General features: G+C 48.7%; 1 protein-coding gene across 12 annotated transcripts in view; it reads right to left on the bottom strand.

Annotated features, from left to right (window-relative positions):
• The window catches only part of LOC134927833 (NFX1-type zinc finger-containing protein 1-like), a 585,162-nt gene that overhangs the window by 433,063 nt on the left and 132,280 nt on the right, over nt 1-19,819 (bottom strand). The window lies entirely within an intron of this gene.

The raw sequence follows: 19,819 nt of genomic DNA, 5'->3' as shown, positions 1-19,819 counted from the left end.
TCAGCCAGAGATTGATCTCAACTGTAACATAACCCTTATGTAAGCAACAACTATATACAAGCCTTGCAGATTTAGTCCGCACTGGGACGGGCGCCCAGCATCCTCTACGGACTAGGAGAAAAAGATTTACCGGTAGGTTTAAAATCTTATTTTCTCTTACGTCCTAGAGGATGCTGGGGATTCCGTAAGGACCCTGGGGTTTATACCAAAGCTCCAGACCAGGCAGGAGAGTGCGGATGACTCTGCAGCACCGATTGAGCAAACATGAGGTCCTCATCAGCCAGGTTATCAAACTTGTAGAATTTTGCAAAAGTGTTTGAACCCGACCAAGTAGCTGCTTGGCAAAGCTGTAATGCCAAGACGCCTCGGGCAGCCGCCCAAGAAGAGCCCACCTTCCTAGTGGAATGGGCCTTTACCGAATTTGGTAATGGCAATCCAGCCGTAGAATGAGCCTGCTGAATCGTGTTACAGATCTAGCGAGCAATAGTCAGCTTAGAAGCAGGAGTGCCAACCTTGTTGGCTGCATACAGGACAAACAGTGCCTCTGTTTTCCTAACCCGAGCCGTCCTGGCTACATAAATTTTTAAGGCCCTGACTACATCAAGTGACTTGGAATCCTCCACGTCACCCGTAGCCACAAGCACCACAATAGGTTGGTTCATATGAAACGACGAAACCACTTTAGGCAGAAATTGAGGACGAGTCCTCAACTCTGCTCGATCCACATGGAAAATCAGATAGGGGCTCTTGTGAGACAAAGCCGCCAATTCGGACACCCGCCACGCAGATGCCAAGGCCAACAACATGACCACCAAGTGAGAAATTTTTATTCAACTGTTTGAAGAGGTTCAAACCAGTGTGATTTAAGGAATTTTAACACCACGTTAAGGTCCCACGGTGCCACTGTGGGCACAAAAAGAGGTTGGATGTGCAGCACTCCCTTTACAAAAGTCTGGACTTCTGAGAGAGAAGCCAATTCCTTCTGAAAGAATATAGATAAGGCCGATATCTGCACCTTACTGGAGCCTAACTTTAGGCCCATATCCACTCCTGTCTGTAGAAAATGGAGAAAACGACCCAGCTGAAATTCTTCCGTAGGAGCATTCTTGGCTTCACACCAAGATACATATTTCCTCCAGATACAGTGATAGTGCTTCACCGTTAACTCCTTCCTAGCTTTGATTAGAGTAGGGATGACTTCCCCAGGAATACCTTTCCTAGCTAGGATTTGGTGTTCAACCGCCATGCCGTCAAACGTAACCGCTGTAAGTCTTGGAAGACACGGGGCCCCTGTTGCAACAGTTCCTCCCTGGGAGGAAGAGGCCACGGATCTTCTGTGATTATTTCCTGAAGATCTGAATACCAGGCCCTTCGAGACCAATCTGGGACAATGAATATTGCCTGCACTCTTGTTCGTCTTATGATTCTCAATATTTTTGAGATAAGTGGAAGCGGAGGGAACACATAGACCGACTGAAAAACCCACGGTGTCACCAGGGCGTCCACCGCCACTGCCTGAGGGTCCCTCGACCTGGAACAATACGTCCGAAGCTTTCTGTTGAGGCGTGACGCCATCATGTCTATTTGAGGAAGTCCCCAACGACTTGTTACCTCTGCAAAGACCTCTTGATGAAGTCCCCACTCTCCTGGATGGAGATCGTGCCTGCTGAGGAAGTCTGCCTCCCAGTTGTCTACTCCCGGAATGAAGACCGCTGACAGAGTGCTTACATGATTTTCCACCCAGCGAAGAATCCTGGTGGCTCCTGCCATTGCTGCCCTGTTCCTTGTCCCGCCCTGGCGGTTTACATGCGCCACGGCTGTGACGTTGTTTGACTGGATCAGAACGGGTAGGTTGCGAAGAAGATTCTCTGCCTGTAGCAGGCCATTGTATATGGCCCTTAATTCCAGCACATTGATGTGTAGACAAGCCTCCTGGCTTGACCATATTCCCTGAAATTTTTTTCCTTGTGTGACTGCTCCCGATCGTCGGAGGCTCGTGTCCGTGGTCACAAGAACCCAATCTTGAATGCCGAACCTGCGACCCTCTAGAAGTTGAGCACTCTGGAGCCACCACAGGAGAGAGACCCTGGCCCTGGGGGACAGGCTTATCCTCCAATGCATCTGTAGATGGGACCCTAACCACTTGTCCAGAAGGTCCCACTGAAAAGTTCTCACATGGAACCTGCCGAACGGAATGGCCTCGTAGGCCGCCACCATCTTTCCCAATACTTGAGTGCACTGATGAACTGACACTCTTTTTGGTTTCAGCAGGTCCTTGACCATGTTCTGGAGTTCCTGGGCTTTTTCCATTGGGAGAAAAAATAAGATTTTACTTACCGGTAAATCTATTTCTCGTAGTCCGTAGTGGATGCTGGGGACTCCGTAAGGACCATGGGGAATAGACGGGCTCCGCAGGAGACATGGGCACTTTAAGAAAGAATTTAGATTCTGGTGTGCTCTGGCTCCTCCCTCTATGTCCCTCCTCCAGACCTCAGTTAGAGAAACTGTGCCCGGAAGAGCTGACAGTACAAGGAAAGGATTTTGGAAATCCAGGGCAAGACTCATACCAGCCACACCAATCACACCGTATAACTTGTGATAAACTTACCCAGTCAACAGTATGAACAACAACAGAGCATCAGTTCAACCCTGATGCAACAATAACATAGCCCTTATTGCAGCAATAACTATATACAAGTATTGCAGAAAAAGTCCGCACTTGGGACGGGTGCCCAGCATCCACTACGGACTACGAGAAATAGATTTACCGGTAAGTAAAATCTTATTTTCTCAAACGTCCTAGTGGATGCTGGGGACTCCGTAAGGACCATGGGGATTATACCAAAGCTCCCAAACGGGCGGGAGAGTGCGGATGACTCTGCAGCACCGAATGAGCAAACACAAGGTCCTCCTCAGCCAGGGTATCAAACTTGTAGAACTTTGCAAAAGAGTTTGAACTTGACCAAGTAGCCGCTCGGCACAGCTGTAATGCCGAGACCCCTCGGGCAGCCGCCCAAGAAGAGCCCACCTTCCTAGTGGAATGGGCCTTAACTGATTTTGGCAGCGGCAATCCAGCCGCAGGATGAGCCTGCTGAATCGAGTTACAGATCCAGCGAGCAATAGTTTGCTTTGAAGCTGGAGCACCAAGCTTGTTGGAAGCATACAGGATAAACAAAGATTCTGTTTTCCTGACCCTAGCCGTTCTGGCTACATAAACCTTCAAAGCCCTGACCACATCAAGTAACTCGGAATCCTCCAAGTCAGTAGTAGCCACAGGCACCACAATAGGTTGGTTTATATGAAAGGATGAAACCACTTTTGGCAGAAATTGTGGACGGGTCCGCAACTCTGCTCTATCCGCATGGAAAACCAGATTGGGGCTTTTATGTGACAAAGCCGCTAATTCTGACACATGCCTAGCCGAAGCCAATGCTAGTAGCATGACCACCTTCCACGTGAGATATTTCAATTCCACCGTTTTGAGTGGTTCAAACCAGTGGGATTTCAGGAAACTCAACACCACGTTAGGATCCCAAGGTGCCACCGGGGGCACAAAAGGGCGCTGAATACGCAGCACTCCCTTCACAAACGTCTGAACTTCAGGGAGAGAAGCCAGCTCTTTTTGAAAGAAAATGGATAGGGCCGAAATCTGGACCTTAATGGAACCCAATTTTAGGCCCAAAGTCACTCCTGACAGTAGGAAGTGAAGGAAACGGCCCAGCTGGAATTCCTCCGTAGGGGCATTCCTGGCCTCACACCAAGCAACATATTTTCGCCATATGCGGTGATAATGTTGAGCTGTCACGTCCTTCCTAGCCTTTATCAGCGTAGGAATGACCTCATCTGGAATGCCTTTTTCCGCTAGGATCCGGCGTTCAACCGCCATGCCGTCAAACGCAGCCGCGGTAAGTCTTGGAACAGACAGGGCCCTTGTTGCAACAAGCCCTGTCTTAGAGGAAGAGGCCACGGGTCCTCTGTGAGCATTTCTTGCAGATCTGGATACCAAGTCCTTCTTGGCCAATCCGGAACAATGAGTATTGTTCTCACTCCTCTTTTTCTTATGATTCTCAACACCTTGGGTATGAGAGGAAGAGGAGGAAATACATAGACCGATTGGAACACCCACGGTATCACCAGGGCGTCTACAGCTATCGCCTGAGGGTCTCTTGACCTGGCGCAATACCTCTGTAGTTTCTTGTTGTGGCGGGATGCCATCATGTCCACCTGTGGCAGTTCCCACCGACTTGCAACCTGTGCGAAGACTTCTAAATGAAGTCCCCACTCCCCCGGGTGGAGGTCGTGCCTGCTGAGGAAGTCTGCTTCCCAGTTGTCTACCCCCGGGATGAACACTGCTGACAGTGCACTTATATGATTCTCTGCCCAGCGAAGAATTCTGGTGGCTTCTGCCATTGCCACCCTGCTCCTTGTGCCGCCTTGTCGGTTTACATGAGCCACAGCGGTGATGTTGTCTGACTGAATCAGAACTGGTTGACCGTGAAGCAGGGTCTCTGCTTGACGTAGGGCGTTGTAAATGGCCCTTAGTTCCAGGATGTTGATGTGAAGGCAAGTCTCCTGACTTGACCACAGACCTTGGAAATTTCTTCCCTGTGTGACTGCTCCCCACCCTCGGAGGCTTGCATACGTGGTCACCAGGACCCAGTCCTGAATGCCGAATCTGCGGCCCTCGAGAAGGTGAGCACTCTGCAGCCACCACAGGAGAGACACCCTGGCCCTGGGGGATAGGGTGATTAACCGATGCATCTGAAGATGTGATCCGGACCATTTGTCCAGTAAGTCCCATTGATAGGTCCTCGCATGGAACATGCCGAAGGGAATGGCCTCGTATGATGCCACCATCTTTCCCAGGACTCGAGTGCAGTGAAGCACTGACACCTGTTTTGGTTTTAATAGGTCCCTGACCAGTGTCATGAGTTCCTGAACCTTCTCTATCGGGAGATAAACCCTTTTCTGGCCTGTGTCCAGAATCATGCCCAGGAAAGGCAGACAAGTCGTAGGAACCAACTGCGACTTTGGAATATTCAGAATCCAGCCGTGTTGCCCTAACACTTCCAGAGAACGTGCTACGCTGATCAGCAACTGCTCTCTTGACCTCGCTTGTATGAGGAGATCGTCCAAGTATGGGATAATTGTGACCCCTTGCTTCCGCAGGAGTACCATAATTTCCGCCATTACCTTGGTAAATATTCTCGGAGCCGTGGAGAGAAAAAAACGGCAACGTCTGAAATTGGTAATGACAATCCTGTACCACAAATCTGAGGTACGCCTGATGAAGTGGATAAATGGGAACATGAAGGTATGCATCCTTTATGTCCAGAGACACCATAAAATCCCCCCCTTCCAGGCTTGCAATGACCGCTCTCAGCGATTCCATCTTGAACCGAAACCTTTTTAGGTACATGTTCAGGGATTTTAAATTCAATATGGGTCTGACCGAACCGTCCGGTTTTGGTACCACAAACATGGTCGAATAATAACCCTTTCCTTGTTGAAGGAGGGGAACCTTGACCACCACCTGTTGAAGATACAATTTGTGAATTGCAGTTAACACTATTTCCCTCTCTAAGGGGGAAGCTGGCAGGGCCGACTTGAGGTATTGGTGAGGGGGCCTCTCTTCGAATTCCAGCTTGTATCCCTGAGACACAATATCTATTGCCCAGGGATCCAACTGGGAGTGAACCCACTTGTGGCTGAAATTTCGGAGACGCGCCCCCACCGGGCCTAGCTCCGCCTGTGGAGCCCCAGCGTCAGAGGTGGATTGGCCATAGGGTTTATAGGGAAGATTCCCGGTGGGCCGACGCACCCGTGGGGCCTGTTTTGTTTGTGGACAGGTGATCCTTTTTATAGACATAATGAATAAGATGCAAAATAATTTGCATATATGAAAATGACTTTGCCACTTAGCCTGTGATTGCAGATGATCTAGTGTATGCTCTGTCTGCCTGCTTGGCTGACATATAAGATTGAGTGAATAGTGATTGGGATACGGTTGGTGTAATAAGCAAGAAAATATATCTTTCTAAAGAATGATATAGTTTCCTAAATTCTGAAGGTGTATCATATAATGTGCTCATAATATTTAATTTTATTTCTTTTTAACTTCCCCCTTGATACTGGACATGCCCACTATCTGGAAAGTCTTGGGGGGAGGGTGCTGCTGCCATGGCGCATGGCTAGACCTTACACCTCTGGTTCTGCCCATGTGGGGCCACTAGTACAAATTTTTCCAGGGCTGCTTTTTGTTCCCAATCCGTCCCTGCCCAGCGTCATGCGGTGGATTTAGTGGAAGCCGGGGAGGACTTTTGTTCCTGGGAACTAGCTGTGTTCTGCAGCTTCTTTCCTCTGCCCCTGCCTCTGGCAAGAAAGGACGCACCTCGGACTTTCTTGTTTTTCTGTTATCAAAAGGACTGCATTTGGTAATACGGTGCTTTCTTAGGTTGTGAGGAAACATATGGCAAAAAATTTGACTTCCCAGCCGTAGCTGTGGAGACCAGGTCCGAGAGACCCTCCCCAAACAATTCCTCACCCTTGTAAGGTAAAACCTCCATGTGCCTTTTTGAGTCGGCATCACCTGTCCATTGCCGAGTCCACAGGACCCTTCTGGCAGAAATCGACATAGCATTTTTTCTAGAACCTAGTAGGCTAATGTCTCTCTGAGCATCTCTCATATAAAGGACAGCGTCTTTAATATGCCCCAGGGTTATTAATATAGTATCCTTGTCTAAGGTATCAAGTTCCTCAGATAAGGTATCCGTCCATGCTGCTACAGGACTACACACCCAAGCCAACGCGATTGCCGGCCTCAGTAAGGTACCTGAATGTGTATAAATGGACTTCAGGGTAACTTCCTGTTTGCGATCCGCAGCATCTTTGAGGGTAGCCGTATCCTGTGACGGCAGGGCTACCTTCTTGAATAAGCGTGTCAAAGCTTTGTCCACCCTAGGGGAGGATTCCCAGCGTAACCTGTCCGTTGGCGGGAAAGGATACGCCACAAGAATCTTTTTGGAAATCTGCAGTTTTTTATCTGGACATTCCCAAGCCTTTTCACATAACTCATTTACCTCGTGTGAGGGGGGAAAGGTTACCTCCGGCTTCTTTTCCCCATACATATGAACCCTCCTGTCAGGGACTGGGGTTTCCTCTGTGATGTGCAACACATCCTTAATAGCTATAATCATATAACGGATGGATTTAGCCAATTTTGGCTGTAACTTTGCATCATCGTAATCGACACTGGAGTCAGAATCCATGTCGGTATCCATGTCAATAATTTGGGATAGTGGGCGCTTCTGAGACCCTGTCGGCCTCTGCGACATAGGATCAGGCATGGGTTGGGACCCTGACTGTCCTGAGGTTTCAGCTTTGTCTAACCTTTTATGCAAGGAATTAACATTATCATTTAAAACCTTCCACATATCCATCCAATCAGGTGTCGGCGCCGTCGGCAGAGACACCACATTAATTTGCTCCCGCCCTGCTTCCACATAGCCTTCCTCATCAGACATGTCGACACAAGCGTACCGACACACCACACACACAGGGAATGCCCTTTTTGAAGACAGTTCCCCCACAAGGCCCTTTGGTGAGACAGAGAGAGAGTATGCCAGCACACACCCCAGCGCTATATAACCCAGGAATAACACAGCAACTTAATGTTAACCCAGTAGCTGCTGTACATTGTGTTTTTAGCACCTAATTATGTGCCCCCCCTCTCCTTTTACCCTTTTCTACCGTGATCTGCAGGGGAGAGCCTGGGGAGCTTCTTCTCAGCTGAGCTGTGGAGAAAAAATGGCGCTGGTGAGTGCTGAGGGAGAAGACCTTCTGTCCCGCTAAAATACATATCTTTTTGGCGGGGGCTCATACATATATACAGTGCCCAACTGTATATATGAGTACTTTTGCCAACAGAGGTCCATATGCTGCCAAGGGCGCCCCCCCCCCCCTGCGCCCTGCACCCTACCAGTGACCGGAGTATGTGAGGTGTGTTTGGAGCAATGGCGCACAGCTGCAGTGCTGTGCGTTACCTCATGTGAAGAACGGAGTCTTCTGCCGCCGATTTCGAAGTCTTCTTGCTTCTCATACTCACCCGGCTTCTGTCTTCCGGCTCTGCGAGGGGGACGGCGGCGCGGCTCTGGGATCGGACGACGAGGGTGAGATCCTGTGTACGATCCCTCTGGATCTAATGGTGTCCAGTAGCCTAAGAAGCAGGACCTAGCTTCAGAGAGTAGGGCTGCTTCTCTCCCCTCTGTCCCACGATGCAGGGAGTCTGTTGCCAGCACAGCTCCCTGAAAATAAAAAAAACCTAACAAAATACTTTCTTACAGCAAGCTCAGGAGAGCTCACTGAACAGCACCCAGCTCGTCCGGGCACAGATTCAAACTGAGGTCTGGAGTAGGGACATAGAGGGAGGAGCCAGAGCACACCAGAATCTATATTCTTTCTTAAAGTGCCCATGTCTCCTGCGGAGCCCGTCTATTCCCCATGGTCCTTACGGAGTCCCCAGCATCCACTAGGACGTTAGAGAAACCCTCTTTTTTTCTGTGTCCAGAATCCAGCCGTGTTGTTGTAGTACTCTCAGGGAGAGAGACACGCTATTTAGTAACTGATCTCTTGATCTTGCCTTTATCAGGAGATCGTCCAAGTATGGGATAATTGTGACCCCCTGCTTGCGCAGGAGCACCATCATTTCCGCCATTACCTTGGTGAAAATTCTCGGGGCCGTGGAAAGCCCAAACGGCAACGTCTGAAACTGGTAATGACAATCCTGTACAGCGAATCTCAGGTACGCCTGATGAGGAGGATATATGGGGACATGAAGGTATGCATCCTTTATGTCTAGTGACACCATAAAATCCCCCCCTTCCAGGCTGGAGATCACTGCACGGAGAGATTCCATCTTGAATTTGAACCTCTTCAAATATAGGTTTAGGGATTTTAGATTCAGAATTGGTCTGACCGAGCCATCCAGCTTCGGGACCACAAATAGGGTTGAATGAAACCCTTTCCCCTGTTGCACTAGGGGAACCCTGATAATCACTTGCTGTTGACACAGCATTTGTATGGCAGCTGAAACTATTTCCCTCTCTGGGGGAGAAGCTGGCAAGGCCGATTTGAAAAATCGGTGTGGAGGCACATCTTCGAACTCCAGCTTGTAGCCTTGGGATACAGTTTCGACCACCCAAGGATCCAAATCCGACTGAACCCAGACTTGGCTGAAGAGTCGAAGACGTGCTCCCACCGGTGCAGACTCCCGCAGCGGAGCCCCAGCGTCATGCGGTGGATTTTGTAGAGGCCGGGGAGGATTTTTGTTCCTGGCAGCTAGCCGTAGCTGGTGTTCTTTTCCCTCTACCTCTACCTGTGGCGAGGAAGGAAGAGCCACACCCCTTTCTGAACTTATGAGACTGAAAGGACTGCATCTGGTATTGAGGTGTTTTCTTCTGCTGTGGGGGAACGTAAGGCAAAAAAGAAGACTTACCCGCGGTAGCTATGGAAACCAGGTCCGCGAGGCCCTCCCCAAATAAAACTTTACCTTTGTAATGCAAAGCCTCCATATGTCTCTTTGAGTCAGCATCACCTGTCCATTGACAGGTCCACAGGGACCTTCTAGCAGAAACTGCCATGGCATTGGCTCTTGAACCCAAAAGCCCAATATCTCTCGCAGCCTCTCTCATATATAACGCTGCGTCCTTGATGTGACCTAAGGTCAACAAAATACTCTCTTTATCTAGGGTGTCAATGTCAGATGACAAGTTATCTGCCCAAGCTGCAATTGCGCTACCCACCCATGCCGACGCTACTGCAGGTCTGAGAAGGGCTCCCGTAGTCGCATAAATTGATTTTAAGGTAGTTTCCTTTATGCGATCCGCAGGATCCTTTAGGGCCGCTGTGACCGGGGACGGTAGTGCCACCTTTTTGGACAAGCGTGTCAAGGCCTTGTCCACCTTGGGCGAGGATTCCCACCGTACCCTGTCCTTTGAGGGGAAAGGATACGCCATAATAATTATCTTGGGAACCTGCAGTCTCTTGTCTGGAGTTTCCCAAGCCTTTTCAAATAAAGCGTTCAGCTCATGAGATGGGGGAAACGTTACCTCAGGTTTCTTTTCCTTAAACAGGCAGACCCTCGTGTCAGGGACAGAGGGGTCCTCAGTGATATGCAAAACATCTTTTATTGCAATAATCATATATTGAAGACTCTTGGCCACTCTTGGGTGCAACCTTGCATCATCATAGTCGACACTGGAGTCGGAATCCGTGTCGGTATCAGTGTCTGCTATCTGGGAAAAGGGACGTTTATGGGACCCTGAAGGGTCTTGTGACACAGTAACAGCTATGGATTGACTCCCTGCTTTGTCCTTTGACTCTGCTTTGTCCAATCTCTTATGTAATAAAGCCACATTAGCGTTTAAAACATTCCACATGTCCAACCAATCAGGTGTCGGCTGTGCCGATGGAGACACCACCACCATCTGCTCTGCTTTCTCCCTAGACGAGCCTTCCGCTTCAGACATGTCGACACACACGTACTGACACCCCCACACACACTGGGATATATGAATATGGGGACAGACCCACAATAAGGCCCTTTGGAGAGACAGAGAGAGAGTATGCCAGCACACACCCAGCGCCACTAGATACTGAAACAAAGTCCCAGCCTGTACAGTGCTTTATATATAGAATTAGCACCAAATAAATGTGCCCCCCCCTCGTTTTTGCCCTTCAGCAGGGGAGAGTCCGGGAGCAGCTTCTCTGCAGCATGCTGTTGAGAAAATGGCACTGGTTAGTGCTGGATGATCAAGCTCCGCCCCCTTGACGGCCGGCTTCGTTCACGCTATTTTTATTATACTGGCAGGGTATTTATTATATACTACCTCCGCAGTATCTGTAGACGTGTGCCAGTCTTATGTGAGGTAAAAATTGCTGCCCAGGGAGCCCCCCCTGCGCCCTGCACCCTTGCTGTGTGTTGTGGGAGCAATGGCGTGCAGCGCGACCGCTGCGCGGTACCGTATGAAGATCTGAAGTCTTCTGCCACCTTTGAAGTCTTCTTGCTTTCTATACTTACCCGGCTTCAAACTTCCGGCTCTGTGAGGAGGACGGCGGCGCGGCTCTGGGACGAACAGCAAGGACGACACCTGTGTTCCAACCCTCTGGAGCTAATGGTGTCCAGTAGCCTAAGAAGCAGAGCCCATCAGTCCAGGAAAGTGGGTCTGCTTCTCTCCCCTCAGTCCCACGAAGAAGGGAGCCTGTTGCTCCTTGAAAATTGAAAACCTAACAAAAGTCTTTTCAGAGAAACTCAGTAGAGCTCCCCTGTAGTGCATCCAGTCTCCTCTGGGCACAGGATCTAACTGAGGTCTGGAGGAGGGGCATAGAGGGAGGAGCCAGTTCACACCCACCTAAAGTCTTAGAGTGCCCATGTCTCCTGCGGAGCCCGTCTATACCCCATGGTCCTTACGGAGTCCCCAGCATCCTCTAGGACGTAAGAGAAAATCTATTCGATCATCTATGATCCCTGTGCTGGAGGAGCAACACAGAAATTCAGGGGAGGGATGAGAAAATCTGCCTTACTCCCATTCATTTTTATGAAATTCTACATAACTCACCATCAAAACATGGTGAAAATTAAAGCAATCAAAATAAAAAAATGAAAATCCTTTTCTGTGCTTGATTTATTTAAAAAATATCAGTTTTTGGAAAAAAACTAATGTTTAGTGATATTTTACAATGTGAATTTTTTTGTGTCAGATATCTAATGTGTTAACAATTTAATAACATGTCATGAAAAAATAGGAATTTAATACCCACCGGTAATTCCTTTTCTCGTAGTCTTTAGGGGATACTGGGATGGATTAGTACCATGGTATATAGATTGGGTCCATTGGAGCCTGGCACTTTTAGAAATGTTCAGTGTGTGCTGGCTCCTCCCCACTATGCCCCTCCTGCAGACTCAGTCTAGGAAACTGTGCCCGCGGAGATGGACATACTTTGAGAGAAGGAAAATATACAACAGCGGTGAGGCAACGAACCAACACACAACAGTAATAAAGGATAGCCACAGTAACTAGAACAAAGGATAGCAACGCTAACAAGAAGAAAGGAAAGCCACACTAACCAGAACAAGAACAGGGACAGCAACAGCAGACCCAACCAAGAAGAATCTTACAACCAGGTAAGCAGGAAACACAAAGCACTGAGGTGGGTGCCCAGTTTCCCCTACGGTCTATGAGAAAAGGAATTACCGGTAGGTATTAAATTCCTATTTTTTCTAACGTCCTAGGGAATACTGGGATGGATTGGTACCATGGGGAAGAACCAAAACTACCAGAACGGGTGGGAGAGTGCTGAGACCCCTGCAAAACTGCCTGACCAAACTGAAGGTCTTCACCGGCCAAGGTATCGAATTTATAGAAATTTACAAATGTGTTCGAACCCAACCAAGTAGCAGCTCGGCACAACTGCAAGGTCGAGATGCCACGGGCAGCCATCCAGGAAGAACCCACCAACCTAGTGGAGTAGGCCTGAATAGAATTTGGCAGCGGCAATGCCGCTGAAGAATAGGCCTGTTGAATAATCAACCTGAGCCAACGAGCAATGGATTGCTTAGAAGCAGGACATCCAATCTTGGTAGCATCGTAAAGGGCAAAGAGGGAGTCAGACTTCCTGTGATGGTCTGTCCTTTTGACATAAATCCTCAAAGCCCAAACCACGTCCAAGGACTTTGGAGAAACTGATCCATCAGAAAACACTGGAACCACTATCGGTTGATTAATGTGAAAAACCGAAACCACCTTCGGCAAAAACTGTGGGCGAGTTCTGAACTGCGCCCTATCCTCGTGAAATATCAAATAAGGGCTCTTACAGGATAATGCCCCTAATTGTGACACATGCCTCGCAGAGGCTAACACCAGCAACATGGCAGTCTTCCATGTAAGACATTTCAACTCCACCCTGTATAGAGGTTCAAACCATTCCAATTGAAGAAAGGTCTGTACCACATTGAGATCCCACGGAGCCGTGCGAAGGACGAAGGCGGTTAAATTCGTAGGTCACTCTTCAAGAACGTCTGTACCTCCGGAATTACAGCCAGTTGCCTCTGGAAGAATATGGAGAGAGCCGATATCTAAACTTTGATGGAGCCTAACCTTAGGCCCATATCCACGCCTGCTTGCAGGAAGAGCAAAAAATGGCCAAGATGAAATTCTACAGTAGAATATCTTCTACCCTCACACCAAGAAACATATTTCTTCCAGATACGGTGGTAATGCTTCGATGTGACCATTTCTCGGGCTTGGACCATAGTCGAGATAACCCTGGAAGGAAGAACTTTTAGGGCTAGGATCTCCCTCTCAACTTCCAAGCCATCAAACATAGCTGCAGTAAGTCTGGATAGACGAATTGCCCTTGTTGAAGAAGATCCTTGAGAAGCGGTAGAGGCCAGGGCTCTTCGGGAGACATGGTCAGGAGGTCCGGCGAGGCCAATCCGTGGCAATTAGATCTGCTTGAATGTTTTCCCTTTTGAGTCTTCTTAGAACTCTGGGAATGAGAGGAATTGGAGGGAACAGATATACAAACTAATAAATCCACGATGCCGTCACAGCGTCCACTGCTACAGCCTGCGGACCCCTTGTCCTGGAACAGTAGTGATGCAGCTTCTTGTTGAGACGAGAAGCCATCAAGTCTATTTGCGGACAGCCCCACCAGCGAACTAGCTGTTGAAACACCTGAGGATGAAGGCCCCATTCCCCCGGATGGAGGTTGTGTCTGCTGAGGAAGTCCGCTTCCCAGTTGTCCACTACCGACCAGAGGAGTACCCTGGACACACTCGCATTGTGGCCCTGCTTCTTGTTCCTCCCTGTTGGTTTATGTGCGCCACCATCATGGCGTTGTCCGACTGCACCTATATGGCCTGAGGTCGGTGGAGATAGGAGGCCTGCAAAAGAGCATTGTAAATTGCCCTGAGTTCCAGAATATTTATTGGAAGCAGACTCCTGACTCGACCACTTTCCTTGGAACTGAGCCCCTTGGGTCACAGCTCCCAACCCTTGGGTCACAGCTCCCCAACCGTGGAGGCTGGTATCCATTGTCAACAAGAGTCCAAGACTGGGTTTCCGAAACTCTGATCCTCCACAAGGTGAGAGACTTGTAGCCACCACAACAGTGAGATCCTTGCTTTCTGCGACAGAAATATACTCTGGTGCATGTGCAGGTGAAACCCTGACCACTTGTCCAGCAGATCCAGCTGGAATGGACAGGCATGGAATTTGCCATACTGGATTGCCTCATAGGAGGCCACCATCATGCCTAGTAGGCGGATGCAAAGGTGTACTGAGATCTTGCGGGTCCTGAGCACAGAGCGGACCATAGCCTGAATTGTTAAAGCTTTGTCCATGGGGAGGAATACCTTCTGAGACACCATGTCCAGTATCATACCCAGGAATTCTCTGTGATAGTTCCAAGTGAGATTTTTGGAAATTTAGGATCTACCCATGGTCCATAAGAAGAAGATTAGTCAAGTTAATGCTGTTCAGCAGACTCTCCCTGGACACGGCCTTTAATAGGAGATCGTCCAAGTAGGGGACTATGTTTACTCCCATAATGCAGAGTTGCAGCATCATCTCCGCCATGGCTTTTGTGAATACCCTTGCAGCCATGGAGAGACCAAAGGGTAAGGCCTGGAACTGGAAATGGTGGTCCAGAATAGTGAATCTGAGATAAGTCTGACGAGGGGTCTATATCGGGATGTGTAGATATGCATCCTTGATATCCAGGGAAACCAGGAATTTCCCTTCCTCCAGACCAGAGACCACTGCTCTTAGAGATTCCATCTTGAACTTGAACACACGTAGGTACGGATTCAGAGATTTCAGGTTCAAGATCAGTCGTACCGAACCGTCCGGTATCGGTACCACGAATAGGCTTGAATAAAATTCTCTGTTTTGCAACAGAGGAGGGGCTGGAACAATAACCTTCATTTGTAAAAGTTTTTGAATGGCATCATGCAAGGTAACTTTTGCTACAGGTGAAGCTGGTAAGCTTGGCTTGAAGAATCTGTGAGGAGGGAGTGCTTGAAATTCCAACCGGTAACCCTGGGCGTCCCACGCAAGGGTCCCGGCAGGATTCCGTCCACACCTGGGTGAAATATTGTAGTTGAGCACCCACCTGAAAATCCCCCTGCAGCTGGGGCCGTCACGCAGAGGGCTTAGTGGAGGAGGATCCAGAGACCTGGTCCAGAGATCCAGTAGCCGCTGGTTTGCGGGATTTACCTATATTTCCTCTAGCTGCATTTGAGGCACCTCTGGCTCTGCCTCTAAACCTGGCCACACGAAAGGACTGAAAAGAGGGCTCTGGATAGGGACGTCCATCCGGAGGCGCAGCAGACGGTAGATAGGTAGACTTACCCGCCGTTGCTTGAGAAATCCACTTGTTTAGTTCTTCACCAAACAAGGCATCCCCTGTAAAAGGTAGAGTTTTCCACGTCCTTCTTGGAATCAGCATCCGCTGTCCATTTTCGCAGCCACAGAGCTCTGCGAGCTGAGACCGCCATAGTGGTGGAGCGGGCATTAATGAGGCCTATCTCCTTGATCGCCTCACTCATGAAATTATCAGCATCTTGGATATGTTGCAGTAAAGTCAGTTTCTCATCCTGAGGCAGAGTGTCAAACCCCTCAATTACACTACCAGACCATTTGACCATGGCCCTCGTGATCCAACCACAAGCAATGGTGGGCCTCTGTGCGACACCTACTGCAGTGTAAATGGATTTGAGTGTAGTCTCAATTTTACGGTCAGCAGGTTCTTTAAGAGAGATAGCACCAGGTAGAGGTAGCACAAGATTACGTGACAGCCTAGACACTGAGGTATCCACAATCGAAGGGTTCTCCCATACCTTCCTATTCTCAGGTGGGAAAGGGAAGGAATTCAGCAACCATTTAGGGGTTTTAAATTTCTTGTCAGGACTGATCCACGCCTCTTTAAAGAGTGAGTTATATTCCTTGGAGATAGGAAAGGTGGTAGTAGATTTTGGTTTTATATTAAAAAACAACTCTTCATCAGGTTCTGTCTCTTTATCTGGTATGTTGAGGACTTCCCTAATAAAATATATTAGGGCCTCTACACCACCCTGAGACAGAGTATTGTCACCTTCCATGTCCACTTCACCTTCATCCAAATCTGCCATTTCATTTTCAGAGTAAGATTGGAGTACATGTGGGAGTGTGCGTTTATGTGAGACCAGCAGGGGGGCTGAATAGCCTGTCTGTGGTCAGCAGCCTTGACTAAAAAAAATCATCCACAGATTTCTTTAGGATCTGCCTTTCCTCTCTGGCAGTAGCCAACTCAGTATTAATATTAGATATCATTCCTTTAAATGATTCTAACACTCTGGCTCCTGTACAATACTACCCTGAGAAGGGAGAGAGCACTGAGTACTGAGTACATAGGAGAGATCCCCCCGGAGAAGGTGTGTGAAGGGGGGGGGGGGGGGGCACTTTGTGTTGCATGAGGGACACACAGCCTTTTTTGCCAGACATTCTGAAACAGCAGAAAAACACACACATCATTAAAGAAATAACACAGTTCAGTGAAATTACACAGAAAACCCCAGACAGCCCGAATGAAGTGATATAGAGAGGGGTGAGACCAGCACACAATGCCACACAGTCAAAGCAGTGCTCTGTCGGGCATAAACCAGAGCCTTAGATAAGGCTGCTGGCTTTTGTTATTAGTTATATGCTCCCCCCTTCCTATACATAACCAGGGGCGTTTCTACAGAGGAGGTGGCCCGTGTGCACCTCCAGGTGGGCCCCCTCCTCTGTACGGCGCTGTAGACTCCGGCATTATGCCGGAGTCTACTGCGCATGTGCAGGTCTCCGTAAACATGGCGCCCGCCATGATCTGGAGACCAATTTGGCTACCGTGCATGTGTGGCGGCCATTTTGGCGGTGATTTCCACCGCGATTGCAGGTCCCGGCGCTGGACTCCGGAAAGGTAAGTGTTAAAATGGGTGCAATGGGTGCGGACCCAGGGGCTCGTGTGCACTGCACCCATTGCACCCATTATAGAAACGCCAATGCTGGTACCAGTACAAGGCGATTGAGCAGAGTCTGTGGAGGAGCAGTGCGTCGTATGCAGCCTGGAGATCAGCTCTGCTGGAAATGGCGCCTCTGAGCCGCTGGTACCGTTCTCCAGGAAGCTTCGCCCCCATAATGGCGCGCGGTCCCTCTACAAAAGTTTATACTGCCTTTATCTTATTTTATGTATAAAATTAAGTTAAAACCTCTTTTATCACCAGCACCAGTGTGGGAGTCCTCAGCGGGCACAGCAGCCAGTTGCCCGACGCGCCCTTATGCCGCCACTGACACCGGGGACCCGCTAACCGGGACCCTGGTGTCTATACTCACCGCACCGCGTCTTCAGCATCTGTTAAGGGTGGGCGCATGCTGTCGGCGTGTGCGCACACCCTGGGGGCATGTGAAACAGTACCTCAGGAGCTTTTGTCCTGTCAGCGGGGATCCAGACCATCCCCCCCCCAATTCCCACAACATAGACAGACTGGTGCCAGCCAGTACTGCCTGAAAATAACAAGCTAAAATTTTTTTCTCATACGTCCTAGAGGATGCTGGGGTAACATCAAGAACCATGGGGTATAGACGGTATCCGCAGGAGACATGGGCACTTTAAGACTTTCAAAGTGGTGTGACCTGGCTCCTCCCTCTATGCCCCTCCTCCAGACTCCAGTTTAGAATCTGTGCCCAGTGAGACTGGATGCACACTGAGGAGCTCTCCAGAGTTTCTCAGAAAAAGACTTTTGTTAGGTTTATTATTTTCAGGGAGACCTGCTGGCAACAGGCTCCCTGCTTTGTGGGACTGAGGGGAGAGAAGCAGACCTACTTCTGTGAGTTTCAAGGCTCTGCTTCTTTGGCTACAGGACACCATTAGCTCCTGAGGGTCTGAACGCTAGGTACGCCTAGATGCTCGTTCCCAGAGCCCGCCGTCACCCCCCTTGCAGAGCCAGAAGTCAGAAGACAGGTGAGTAGAAGAAGATCTGAAGACTTCAGTGAGGGTTTTGAGGTACCGCACAGCGGCTGCGCTGCGTGCCATGCTCCCACACACAGCGGCACTACAGGGTGCAGGGCGCGGGGGCGTCCTGGGCAGCATAAAAAACCTCATATAAGACTGGCATTGTGGTTTTTAAGGGCCAAGGCACTAAATCCGAACCCCCGCCAGTATAAATATTCTTAAAAATAGCGGGGCTGAAGCGTGCCATTAAGGGGGTGGGGCTTTGCCCTCACAGCTCACATCAGCGCCATTTTCTCTACAAAGAGACGCTGGTCCTTCCAAAAACACACTACTGTTCATAACAGGGTGAAAAAGATGGGGGGCACAGTTTATTGGTGTAATATAAGTTAATGATAAAGCACAATATATACAGATTGGGCGCTGGGTGTTGAGCTGGAAAACTCCTTCTGTGGTTCCCTGACAGAATTTACGGGGTCTATCTCTTATAGCCAGTGTAATGTCGGTGGGTGTTTGGTACACGTGTGTCGGCATGTCTGAGGCTGAGTGCTCTGCCACAAACGGCTGTGGGAAATGACCCTGTCGGCACCGCCGACTCCCGATGGTACTTGGTACATGTAAAGAGTGTCAACATGTCGGTAGATGTATGTTTCTCAAGAGAAAACTATATGGGGGACACAGACGTGTGGGTGACCATGTCGGCACCAACAATATCTGACTGGGTAAAAAAAAAAAATATATATATATATATATATATTTTGCATGATAATGTGATGCATATCAGAAAGGGCTATACCTATATGTAAATATAAGTATAGTAGGATTGCAAAAATCTGTGGCCCAGACACAGACATACTGTAGTAATATTTATGGAGGGGATCATGTTCATAGAATATATTTCCCTCAGACCCCTCGGGGTTGCAAAAATGGTTATTTTGCCCAGTTACTACTCCCTGATGTCGACACGAATACTGTTTCCTATGTCGACCGTAATGTTTCCTGTTTTGATCCACAATATAAAGTACAGCATTCAGTACGTGTTCATACACATTAAGAACGTATTAACGTCACTAGGGACCCTGCTGGTCCTAACAAAAGGATATATATATATATATATATATGTGATATATGTGTATATAGATATATGTATAGGTGTGTATGTGTATGGATATATATATATTTATATATATATAAACAACAGACAAAGGGGGGGGGGGTGCAAATCCCCACCCCTAAATTTCCTTCCGCACACTGAAAATTACCTGTAACCAACCCTGAACCTATCTGGTAATAAAATTCAGAGAATTAGTCACAAATGTTTGCAAACACATGTTTAGCTGCTGGCCACTTCACGGCTTCTCTGATACAGCAGTCCTAACCTACATAATAGCAGTGCCCACATAGGGCCATGTAATTTGTCACAGTAGGCCTCATGATAAAGGCTATTACTAAAACACTTCCAGACAGAGAGCTAACTTACCCGGGAGCCACCCCCAGGATCTCCCATTGGCACTGCAAGGAACGGCATGCCTTCCAAATGCTGCTCCCATTCAATGCCTCTTGCACACAAGCAGACAAAAAATTTGGAAGCTGCTCAATCATACCTGGAGATAATTGTATATCAGGTGCTGGAAGGGGGAGGGGTCACAGACAAACAACAGACAAAGAGGGGGGGGGGTGCAAATCCCCACCCCTAAATTCCCTTCCGCACACTGAAAATTACCTGTAACCATCCCTGAACCTATCTGGCAATAAAATTCAGAGAATTAGTCACAAATGTTTGCAAACACAT

Source organism: Pseudophryne corroboree, chromosome 5 (assembly GCF_028390025.1).
Source record: "Pseudophryne corroboree isolate aPseCor3 chromosome 5, aPseCor3.hap2, whole genome shotgun sequence".
Taxonomy (NCBI): Eukaryota; Metazoa; Chordata; class Amphibia; order Anura; family Myobatrachidae; genus Pseudophryne; species Pseudophryne corroboree.
The sequence above is the reverse complement of the archived record's forward strand: the minus strand, read 5'-3'. Positions and strand labels throughout refer to the sequence as shown.